The sequence below is a fragment of the Cebus imitator genome, unplaced genomic scaffold, assembly GCF_001604975.1.
Source record: "Cebus imitator isolate Cc_AM_T3 unplaced genomic scaffold, Cebus_imitator-1.0 Scaffold895, whole genome shotgun sequence".
NCBI lineage: Eukaryota > Metazoa > Chordata > Mammalia > Primates > Cebidae > Cebus > Cebus imitator.
In genome coordinates this window covers 93,812-105,995 of record NW_016108210.1, presented here as the reverse complement: position 1 = coordinate 105,995, position 12,184 = coordinate 93,812, and the positions used below count along the sequence as shown (strand labels likewise).

Here is a 12,184-nt window from a genome sequence, read left to right as displayed (position 1 = left end):
TTTTTGTATTTTTAGTAGAGACAGGATTTCACTATACTGGCCAGGCTGGCCTCAAACTCCTGACCTCCGGTGATCAGCCCGCCTTGGCCTCCCAAAGTGCTGGGATTATAGGCGTGAGGCAGGTCACCAGCCCAGTCTGCATTTTTTTTTTTTTTTTTTCAGTGCTGAGAGGTTTACTCCGATGTGTAACAGGTGGTGGGTGTCCTGGGTTTGTGTGAACAAGGGACGGACAAGTGGGCAGGTCTGTGGGTGGATGGATCGCAGGTGTGCAGGTGACGGGGGAGTGAATGCCTGGAGGGATGCTTGGTGGCTAGGGTAGTGACATGTTCCCATCTGGGTCAGGAAAGGAGACAGTGATTGTGGGGTGTGACGGTGGCTAGGGCGTGATGAGACACAGAGGGGAAGGACGCTGAAGATGCAGCCTCGAAAAGGTCCCATATCTGGGAGGCTGGGCGGCAGGGTGGAAACAGGTGCCACCTGCAGACTTCGTCCGTGGAATCCCCTTCCGCAAGGAGCCCGGGGGCTTCTCTGGGCCTGGGAGGCCCTGGCGTTCAATGAGCTGATCTCGGCAGGCTGATCCTCCGACTGGTGGGCGGCTGCTGGACTGTGGCGGCTCTGGAGTCCGCGTCTGCGATGTGCGGCCTTAGCGCCGGCTCTGCGGCGGCTGCCAGCATCTCGTCCAGCTCGTCCGGTTCCTGGAGCTCAGCGGTCACGGACTTGGAGCGCAGGGTGGGTGTGGTGCTGGGGCCCTCGTGCGGGGCGGCGGGGCTCTGCGCCGAGCGCCGTCTTCTTCCGGCTTTCTTGTCACAGACACAACCTTCATGACAAGGCGGTCGCCACCCTGGCGGGTCAGAGCCACCACCTGCTTGTGTCCAGCCTTCAGCGCGTTCGCCCGTTCACCCCCATGAGGAGGTGTCCTGCGCGCAGCCCGGCCCTCCAGGCCACACCCTCCACGTCCACCGACTGGAGGTACTGCAGCGCCGGGAAGGCTGGTGTGCGGTGAGCTCCTCCACGGGGGTCTCTGCTGTGGCTCCCCGGAGCACAAAGCAAAGCCCTCGCGGTCCCGTTTCTGCAGGACAGCCGCTTTGTCATCAGTGACATCATCGCTGTGTGAGGTGAGGCTGTCGTGGGAGCCCACTGTGTAGTGCCGAAAGAGCCGCTTCCACCGGTCCTCGCGGGTTTCAGGCCGCGTGTCATGCTGCCTCACCGGCACCTCCTCCTCCACGCAGTCGGCGGGGAGCCAGCCTGTGCGGCCTCTCACGGGTCCCTCCCAGAAACCGCCCTCCCCAGTGCTGAGCACCTTCACCGCCTCGCCGCGGTGCGGCGGGATCTCGCCTTCGCCCTGCTGGCTGTGCGCCTTCACAGCGAGGAACTCGTGGCCGGGGACCGCGCTGTAAAGTTTCCGCTTCGGGCCCCGGGGCGGCGGCGCGGGGGACGCGGGGTCCCGCTCGGGCTGCAGGCGAACAGGTATGTGACCGGCGCGATGCCAGGGGGCAGCAGGCACGCGAAGCTGGGGCCCTGGGCCTCCATGGCGCGCGACCCGGCCCGGCCGCCCGCCGGCCGGCGCCCGGCACCCGCGCCAGCTCCCGCGCCCGCCAGCGCACGAGCAGCGCCCGCTCCCCAGTCTGCATTTTTTAAAGAAACTTTTTACCTGCTAGCAGTCACACATACGCACCCCCTTCCTTCAATCCTCAGCCAACACTTACATTTTTCACTGCCGTGGATTTGCCTAGTCTGGATTTTCCATATAAATACAATTGTATAATACATGTTTTTATTTTGCAACTGGCTTATTTCACTTAGCATAATGCTTTCAAGGTTCCAGATCTGTGAATCATGCTTGGTATGAATTCCTTTTGATAGTCAAATACTGTCTTTCTGGATGACCATGTCACATTTTTTTTCTAGCTTTCGTTAGTTGGTGGACATTTGCATTGTTTCTACTTTTTGGTTATTATGAATAAACAGAAAAATAGTTGATGTGTAAGTTTTTGTGTGGACTGTGTTTTTATTTCTCTTTAGCGTTTACCTAGGGGTAGTGTTACCGGGTCACATGGGACCTCTGTATTTAACCTTTTGAGGAATTGCCAGATGTTTCCCAAATCAACTGCACTATTTTAAATTCTTACCAGGAGCTTAAATGAGGTTCCAGTTTTCTCCTCATCCTCTCCAGTGCTTGTTACTGTTTAACTGTAGCCATTGAAGCGGGTATGAGGAGGTGTCTCATTGTTTTGATTTGCATTTGCCTAGTGACTAATGAATGACGTTGAGCAGCTTTTCATGTGCTTTTTGGCCATTTGTATATCTTCTTAGAAGTAAAGCCTATTCAGGTCCTTTGTCCATTTTTAAATTGGGTTGTTAGTCTTTTTACTGTTGGGTTGTAATAGTTCTTTATGCATTTGGATGTAAGTCTCTCATTAGCTATATAATTTGCAAATATTTGGGGAAATTTTTTTTTTTAATTGCGACAGAGTTGCTCTGTTGCCCAGGCTGGAGTGCAGTGATGCCATGTCAGCTCACTGCAACCTCTGTCTTCCAGGTTCAAGTGATTCTCCTGCCTCAGCCTCCTAACAGGGACTACAGGCATGTGTCACCACGCCCAGCTGAATTTTTTTGTATTTTTAGTAGAGACAGGGTTTCACCATGTTAGCCAGGATGGCCTCAATCTCCTGAACTCGTGATTCTCTCACCCTGGCCTCCCAAAATGCTGGGATTACAGACATGAGCCACCGTGCTCTGCCTGTGTTGTTGTTGTTGTTTTTAAATGAAGCCAAGCCCAGCTTGTGTTTCTTGAAAGGATCTAGGTCTTTTCAGTGTAAAATAGTTATGCTTGGCTGGGCATGGTGGCTCACACCTGTAATCCCAGCACTGGGAGGCTGAGACAGGAGGATCACCTGAGGTCAGGAGTTCAAGACCAGCATATTCAACATGGTGAAACCCCGTATCTACTAAAAATACAAAAATTAGCTGAGCATGGTGTACACCTATAATCCCAGCTACTCGGGAGGCTGAGGCAGGAGAATTGTTTGAACCTGGGAGGCAGAGGTTGTAATGACTTGAGATCAAGCCACTGCACTCCAGCCTGGGCGACAGAGTGAGATTGTGTCTTGAAAAAATAGTAAAACAAAATAAAATAGTTATGCTGAAGGTATTTTCATGATAAAAAATAAAACAGAAGCTGGCCAGGCACAGTGGCTCATGCCTGTAATCCCAACACTTTGGGAAGCTGAGGAGGGCGGGTTAGCTGAGGTCAGGAGTTTGAGACCAGCCTGGCCAAATCCCATCTCTACTAAAAATAAAAAAAAATAAAAAAAAAAAAAATAGCTGGCCATGGTGGCAGGTGCCTATAATCCCCGGCTACTTGGGAGGCTGAGGCAAAATAATCGCTTAAACCCGGGAGGTGGAGATTGCAGTGAGCTGAGACTATGCCATTGCACTCCAGCCTGAGCAAAAAGAAGGAAATTTCCGTCTCAAAAAGAAAAAAAAAATAGCTAAGCAAAAGTTTTGCTTTCTAGAGCTGTGCTGTCTAATAGTGTAGCACTAACCATGTGTGGCTATTTACATTTACATTAACTAAAATTAGATCAGGCGCAGTGGCTCACACTCATAATCCCAACACTTCAGGAGGCTGAGATGGGAGGACCTCTTGAGGCCAAGAGTTCATGACCAGCCTGGTCCACATAGCGACCCACTGTCTCTAATTAAACTATATGTGTAAAAAGAAATTGAAAAAAAAAAACTAAAAATCAACTAAAATTAAATAAAACAGGTTGGTGTGGTGGCTCACTCCTGTAATCCCAAGGCTTTGGGAGGCCATGTGGGTGGATCGCAAGATCAGGAGTTCGAGACCAGCCTGACCAACATGATGAAACCCCATCTCTACTAAAAACACAAAATTAGATGGGCATGGTGGCGCACACCTGTAATCTCAGCTACTCAGGAGGCTGAGGCAGGAGAATTGCTTACACCCAGGAGGCGGAGGTTGCAGTAAGCTGAGATCGCGCCACTGCACTCTAGCCTAGGTGACAGACCAAGGCTCAGTCTCAAAACGAAAAAAAAGGCAAAGGAAAAATGCAGTTCCTCAGTCACACCACATACATTTTAAGCCCTCATCTACCCACAGGGAAACTAGTGGCTGCTGCAGTGGCCAGCATGGACTCCAGGAGTAGCATTGGGCCATGCTGTTGTAGAGTGCTGTGTAGAGTGTGTCATTTATTACACACATCTCCTTTCTAGGTAGAGGTAGACTTCTGTGTACATTGTGCTTTTCAGGGATGTGAATTTCTGGCTTCCCTTTATCGTATGAAATTTGGAATTATTCCATGGCATAGTCATTTGTTAACAAATAGTTACCACATGCATTCTGTGTGCCAGGCACTGTTCTGAGATTCTGAGAATAACATGAAGCTGAAGTTCTCCAATCATACAGGCTTTCCATTTTAGTGGGTTTGTTGTGAAAGCTTCGAGTTTGCTAAAAGAATGTGACAATTCAGTTTCTGCTGTAAGGGAAATGCCTGTATAATCCTAGCAGACAGTGGTCCCTACCCATCCCTGAACACCCGGGTGTGGGCACTGCCACCATCCTGGCTTGTGTAGCGGTGCCCCTGCAGCTCTGTCCTACAGAGGAAGAAGTGGAGGCTGAACCAGGATGGCCTTCGGTCCATGTGGCCCCAAGCCTGGTACCACGCACCGCGCACAGCAGCACCAGCAGTGAGTGGCCTGGGTCCCTATTCAGGGCATGTTCAGCTGTTGTTCTCCCTGCATACTAACCCCCTGGGTCACCCCAGAGGTGCCTTTTACGTAGTTACTGACTGGAACTTGCATTCTTTGTCAGAGACCTCCCTTTTGGTAGTTGCTGGATTGCAGGGGAAGAAGCGCCTGTAATCTGCTGGTAGAAAGGCTTTGGTGAAAGAGCTCTCCAGAGGATCAGAAGTAGGAGGAAAGGAAGTAGGCTGTGTGGCCATGGTGGAAAAAAGGCCAACGTGGGCAGAGGCCAGGGTGCAGTTCCCCAGGGTGCTGGTATCTCCTTGACCAGGCCCCTTTGGGTTCCCTGAGCTCTGTCTGCTGGGACCACTTCTCCTCCTTTCCCATAGCCTCTGGCTCAGTATCCACTGGCTTCAAGGAGTCAGGTTGGATTGTTGTATATGGGGGAATGACTAGCAGCAGCATGTAGAACTGATTTTTATAAACACAAAAAGTGCCCCCCAACGTTTTCAGTGTGTGATATGCACCAGACCTCAAGCTAAGCTCTTTATGTGCAGAGGCTCACTGCTTCTCACTGCAGCAGGTCATAGTTTGAGCATTTAGCCTTTTACAGATGGAGAGTGCCCCCAGGGAGCCACCAAGTCGAGATCCAGGGCTCAGATGAGACCCTTGCACCTCGGCCCCTCAGCGGGATTCTTCTGACCTTGCTGACCTCAGCGAGAATCACCACGAGCCATTTTGCTCCACTCAGCTGAGTGATGAGGCCTGAGGCCAGGGCTGGGGCTCCTGCACTCCGCCCCTCTTCTCCCAGGCAGGGGTCTCCTGACCACAAAGTAGTGTAAACAGTTTATTCCATCGGCTGATGTCCCGAGGGCCACTGGATTTGGACTGGGGCCTCTGACTCAGCGGTGCTGGAAGTGCCCTGCCGTGGTCACACCCTGTGCCTGAGCCCCCCACCCCCAGTCTCCCATGGCTCAGGAGCAGCCTGCACCCAGCATCCGTGCAGCACCAGCAGGCACCCCCATATAACAGCCAGGATAGAAGCAGCATTTCACTCCAGGAGCTTGGTCTGGGTGGTGCTGAGGAAATGGCAGTGCCACCCCGCCCTCTGCTGCCTGGTGGGGTGGTGAGGAGGGCAGTGTTCTGTTTGCTTGTGGGCTGTGGGCCTGGTGCCCAATTTGTGGAACTGAGAAAGCAGCAATTCTATTCCAGTACCCACAGCACTGTGGCAGCGCTTTGGTGTGGTGTGAGCCATGGCCCCAAGCAGGCTTTCATGTGCAGAGTGCCCAGGAGAAGCTCTGAGTTGATCTACATCAATGGGCAGTCTGGGAGCCGGGAGAGGGTAAGCCAGGCTCCTAGGAAACAGGCTATGGGGATGCTCGGCGTGCGGGGGTTGACTAAGGCATGGGAAATGCCACCATGGGCTCTCGGGGACCTCTAAAGCTAGCAGGGCCTGTAGGGTGCCCCCCATGTAGCAAGGGGCCGGGACTTCATGTCATTCTTACCAGCACTGGGCGAGGTAGCTCTCTCTGCTGAGAGTCAGGACAGAGAGAGGACAGACGCCCAGAGCTGGCAGCAGCTGTCCTCCCATCGGAGCTGCCGTCTGTGCTCCGCCCCAGGAAGGGGTGGCTGTTTCACACATTCTTGTCTGGGTGGTATGGTGTCATCACTCAGAGTTCATGATGAAGACAGTGCTACCCCTGGTGCAGACACTGGGGTGGTTTGTGTCATGCCCACCAAGGGCTGGGAGCAGAGAAGCAGCCTCGCTCCACAGACAGACAGGGCCTCAGCGGACTCAGGCACACACCTGCGTGGCTGAACCAGGCTCCGGGCCAGGTGCCTTTGACACTGAGTAGCTCACCTCTCCCAGGGGTGCTGGTGTGGGCCAATGCAAGTACCACCACGGGTATGTGTGTGCCTCCCAGGGCCGCCTTGCCCCAGTTAAGCAGGTCCAGGTAGGACACAGCTTGGGACCAGCCTTGCAACTGCATGCATTAACCACAACAGACGGCCACACCCACTGGGCTTGCCCTCGGTGCAGTCAGCGTGGGGGCTACGGGGGCTCGTGGAAACATGCAGAAAGGCTCATTGGTCAGCGGAGCAGGGTCCTCACCGACCCACGAGGAGAGTGTCACAGGATAGGCAGGCATGGCAGGGAAGGCCAGCCTAGTGCCAGCCAAGGGTGTTTCCTGGCAGACTGCCCTCTTCCTCACACACACACGACACAGCCCTGAGGCTGGTGTCCTTGTGGACCTCTGGCCAGGGAGCAAGGGCTGCCATGCCTGGCCCCTGCCAACCCCTCAGTCACCTTGTGCTGTGTGCTGAGCAAGCGGAGTGTGCCTGTGTGTGTCCAGGTGGCATTTGGATGAAGACAGTTGTGTGGTGAGGCTGTGGGAGGACAGGACTGTGCATGCACTTCGCAGGTGGTGTGGAGGCGCACATGCGGCCGTGCGCCGGCTCAGCCCCTCGGCATCTAGGTCAGCCAGAGCAGCCTCCCCGTGCTATCCTCGCCATCGCCAGGCCAAAGGTGCAGATCCTGAAGCTGATACCCGCTCCCCCAAGCTGTCCCTGCAGGCTGGCAAGCCCGGCTCCCAGTCCAACTCCAATGTCAGGTAGGCCTGGCCTGGGTGCCCTCCCCGCCTGGCCCTCAAGGCTGCCCTGCCTGGGCCCCTGCTGCCATGCTCCCCTCACTCGGCTGCAGCCCCAACCCTGCCCCATCCCCCATAACTTCCTGCCCAGCCTCAGACCGCATCCCTCCCAGCAACCAGTGATGGCACAGACCCCACAGAACTCCACTTTCCCCTCCCCTAGACCTTTCCACACACCAGGTAAGTCAGGCCTGAGGTCCACAGCCCCGTGTTAGCTTTATGTGGCCTGGCAGATTGAGGTGCTGAGGTTACCCCTCACCTTTACAAGTCCTCAGCTCATACGGGACATGTGAGCTCTGGGACCCTCAGAGCCCAAGCTCCCCACCTGAGGGTTTAGAGCTGTGGCCTCACCCGCCCGTGTCCTGAGGTGACCCCAGCTCTGTCATGAGCCCAGCTGGCTCCAGCCAGGCGAGGAGCAGCAGTAGTTGGATGAGCTGAAGAGCTGAAGCACATCGAGCCCCTGCACTGCACAGTCACTAAGACTGACAAGAATCAAAGTGGGTTGCAGTTAGGGTGGGGGCCAGAGCCCTGGGGACACCACAGGGCTTCTTGGTGTCCCCTCTGCTGTCCTGGACAGAAAAAAGGACCTGAGCAAGATGAAGAGCCTTCTGGACATTGTGACAGACCCTCCAGGTGGTGAACTTTGCCCACAGCCCAAGGATGGTCCCCAAGGGCATGGGTGGTCCAGCCGCGGTTGGGGCACTTGGTGTGATGTGGGCTTAGCAAAGGCACCAGGCAGCTCTTTGGGCCCTGGCCAGAGGCCTCCCAAGGTCCACTCTAGTGTGTGCTGGGGCTTTGAGCCCAGGCTGCATCTTGGCCAATGCCTGGCCTTTGCCCTACTGGCTGCTGCTGTGGCCCTCATGCTGGGCCATCACAGCCAAGCCTCATCCAGCCAGTAGCTGAGGGACCAGCTTGCAGTGGGCTGACCACCAGCTGGCCGTGATGGGCTTGAGCCTGACCTGGAGTTCTGCCCCTGACTTACCGGTGAGTGTAGGCAAGAAGGACTGCATTTCATTTACCCCATTTGCAGCCCATATGTGCTGTCATGAGAATGAAATAAGACAGTGCTGGTGAGACGCAGGTGGAAGTCAGGGCCACCGGGCACGGGCGGCTGTGGCTCAGAACTGCACGAGCATTGGCCTATACCTCCCTCTCAACCTCAACTCAGGCTGTCTCTGCACCCTGTCAGAAGGGTCTATTTTCTTGCATGGATGGAATGCCAGTCACTATTGGGTGGCCTTCTTGGGTAGATCCTCCATTAGGGTTGTAGGACTGAGCGGGACAAGGACTGGCCTAGATGCAACTGAGGCCTTCCCAGCCTTGTCAAGGGCCTGGCCACTGTCCCTTCTCTTGACCCATTGCCTCACTCTGCCAACCAGGAACGGACAGCTCCTGGGGGTGAGGGCTGCCTGCTTAGACTCTGGGTCTGGGAATAGCTGGTCTGCTAATGGGAGCTCCTGCAGAGGCTCCTGAGGGCCAAGGCCCCGTGGCAGTAGCCAGGATCCCAGACCTGAGCCTGAGAGCTGCCGTGGCTCCCAGCCCTCCAGCACGGAGCTCAGCCCAAGTCCCTTCTCTCTGCAAGTCCCCTGAAGACCTTGCCAAAGTGTGAGATCGCCCTGGAGAAACTCAAGAATAACATGGCAGGTGAGTGGGATGCTGGGCACCCCTGGGGGAACTGGGACTCCCCCAAGAGCTCCCGGGAGCACTGCTGGAAGGGGCCTGCAAGGTCAGGGTGGCTTGGTGGGAGTTGGGCCTGACTTGGGACCCTGCCCACCAGACTTTTTCCAGGCCAGGTCTGTGGTCCTGGGTGGGAAAGTGGGAGAAGCCACCCTCTGTCTGCGGCTCCTGTAGATGCCTCTGCCACCAGGCCCAGAGTGGGGTGGGGAGTTACACCAGGATCTGCCAACACTATCTGCACAAGGGTGGAGGCTATGAGAGAGGTCTTGGGAATCTGGCTGTGAGTGAGGATGGGCCTGGGGTGGGAAGGTCCCCTCCATGGGGAACCCTCAGATCCCAGGCTACTGACCTTGCCCATCCTGCCTCTGGCCCACTCCCCCACTGCCCCCAGTGCCACCGACCAAACAGCAGTACGTATGCCAGCCGCTCCTAGATGCTGTCCTGGCTGACATCTGCTCACCCGTCTTCAGCCGTTTCCTGTACCACACATTTGTTGCAGCCATGACCGCCATCCACAGCCCGCCCATCACATACATCCAGCTGGGCTGGGCTGAGCGGAGGGCGGGCAGCCCTGGGCCATGGGTGCCTGGTGTGGTCACCATGCTTCCTCCCCAGGGCCCCGTTGTGTGCACGTGGAAAGGCAGGCTTGAGGACAACAAGTGGCAGAGCATCCCCAGCACGCTCCTGGCAAGGTGGCCAGGCTGGAACCCAAGTTCCGGGTAAACCTGAATCCTCTCACTGCAGCAACAATGGCACTGTCCACCCGATCTGCAAGCCAGGCGACTGTCCAGGAGGGCCACAGCAAGCCCCTACTGCAGCCCCAGGGCTCTGCCGTCCAAGCTGGAGGGCACAGTGCCCAGAAGCCACCCTGCAGGCTGTCTGCTCTGTCCTTAGATACACTGGGCTCAGAACAGCCTGGCCATGCCTCTGGCCATGCTTCTGCTCCCACCTCCAGAGCCCACACACCCTCACCTCCCTAACAGATGCAGCTCTGCTTGCCTGGGGCCCTAGGGAGGTGGGCAGCAGGCCATCTGGGCACCCGTCGATGCAGGGCACTCTAGGCTTCAGGTTTGGAATCCAAGAGTCAGATTCCCAGGCTTTGCCACAAGCCTCACCAGAACCTTCTGGGGTGTGAAGAGTCGTGTTCTGGAGCAGGGCTGTGAGGCAGGGCAGGCCAGGACTTGTCCAGGTTACAGGTACAAGCTTCTGTGTTGCAGGCGACAAGGATCTCCTGAGTGTGCCACCGCTGGAGCGCAGTGTGCCTGCCCACTACCCTGCCCGGAGCCCACTGTGGATTGGCCAACAGTGGCAGTACAATGGGCAGACCCAGAGGAGCTGTCTGGGGGCCCAGGGCAGGCAGGGGCATTCTGAAAAGCAGGCTTCCAGTGCAGCAGAGACTGTGTGTGTGTGCTCTGGCCCCTCCCCAGCTCAGGCCCCACCATTCGCAGATAGGAGCAGGTTGTCCTGTGGTCACCTGAGGCGGGGTGGGGGCTGGGGTCTCTGCTCTTTTCTGTGTCCCTTTGCCCCTTCATCTCGTGTCAGGTCAGCTCTCCAGGGTGGTTTTGTTCAGTGGGTGAGGGGTGAGTAAGCCTATGGCTCAAGGACAGACCCCACTCTTCCCACAGGCCACTAGGGAGCTCAGCGGGCTGAGAGGTCCCACCGGTAGCTTGGGTGCACAGGGCCCGGTCTGGGTGATAATGGCTCCAGAGAGAGCCACACTGATGGGTCAGTCTCCCTAAGCCCAGAGCAGGCACACAGCAGAGGCAGGGCTGGGTCCCCAAGGTCGTCAGAGGCAAAGCCCTGGGCTCCAGACCCTGTTCACATTTGGTTCTTCACTGGCGATGGGGCTCTGGGTGGACAGCCCGATGGCCGGGTGGGCAGCAGGTAGGGCAAAACCCCCTTGTGCTTCGGCCAATCCTGGGGCTGCCCCTTCCCAGAGCACTGCCAAGTGTGCAGGGCATGGGTGAAGCACCAGCTGCCTCAGGCTCATGCCTGCTGCTGTGTTGCAAACACCAACCCCTTCCTCTGGTGGGGTCACCATGGTGTGACCTCCAGGCTGCCGCAGCTCCCAAACACTAGGTCACTGCCTTGCTCAACCCCTGGGCCCAGAGCATCTGCCAGGCCTGCCGCTCGGCTGCCTAGCCAGGACTGCAGGGATGGCCCGCAGCATCTTCGGGGCCAAGGACACGCGCCTCCTGTGAGACACTTATAGGTGTTGGCTTCCTTAGAGAGCCTGGGGTTAGGTTAGCTGTCCTGCTTTTCTCCTCTGCCTTGGGGATCTGCTAGACGAAATCCCACATTTGTACAGAACTGGGACAGGCGCAGTGGAACGGGCTGCTTGTGGGGTGTTGGCCATCTTCTTAAAGAAGGCCCTCCATGGTGGATCACAAGGGCAGGAGTTCAAGACCAGCCTGACCAACTTGGTGAGACCTTGTCTCTACTAAAAATATTAAAATTAGCCAGGCATGGTTGCAGGTGCCTGTAATCCTAGCTACTCAAGAGGCTGAGGCAGGACAATCACTTGAACCTGGGAGGTGGAGGTTGTAGTGAGTGAGATCGCACCATTGCACTCCAGCCTGGGCAACAGAAGGAGACTTGGTCTCAAAAAAAATAAAGGGCCCTCCATGTGGCTTCCTCCAGGAAGCCAGACACGGCCCCCCAGCCATGATTCGTGGGCTGCTGTCACTGCAGCCTGTCCAGGGTCTGGGTCCGTCTCAGCAGCATGAGGGCACACTCAGGGTATTGCTAGAGCATGTTGTGTGTGCCATGTCCCCACTATGAAGGATGAAGAGCGAGGCCCTCAGGACCCGCATCCTCAGACCACCACACACTGCACCACCCAGAGAGGGTGGGTGGGGCCATGCAGTAAGCGCCTCCTTGTGTTGCCAGCCACTGTGGGCGCTGGCCAACAGCCCTCTGGTGACGAGAGGTCCCCCTTTGCACAATGCACAATGCACCCAATGCACAATGCCCCGTCCTCTGTGATTGTTGTAATAAACACTATTTCTGGGTTTGTCAAGAGTTATCACTGTGTCCCCCTCATGAACCTGGACCCACTGTCCTGTCAGGATGTGGTCAGCCTTGGGGCCGGCATTGTCTAGTCCGGCCCTCGACATCCCAGATCTTTGCTGTCCTTGCCACACACCATCCTGTTC

At 56.3% G+C, this 12,184-nt stretch overlaps 2 pseudogenes; one reads left to right on the top strand and one right to left on the bottom strand.

Moving 5' to 3' along the window:
* Positions 1-376: 376 nt before the first annotated feature.
* LOC108298141 lies at positions 377-1,530 on the bottom strand (annotated as a pseudogene).
* Positions 1,531-4,648: 3,118 nt separating this feature from the next.
* LOC108298140 lies at positions 4,649-11,354 on the top strand (annotated as a pseudogene).
* The last annotated feature ends 830 nt before the right edge of the window (positions 11,355-12,184 follow it).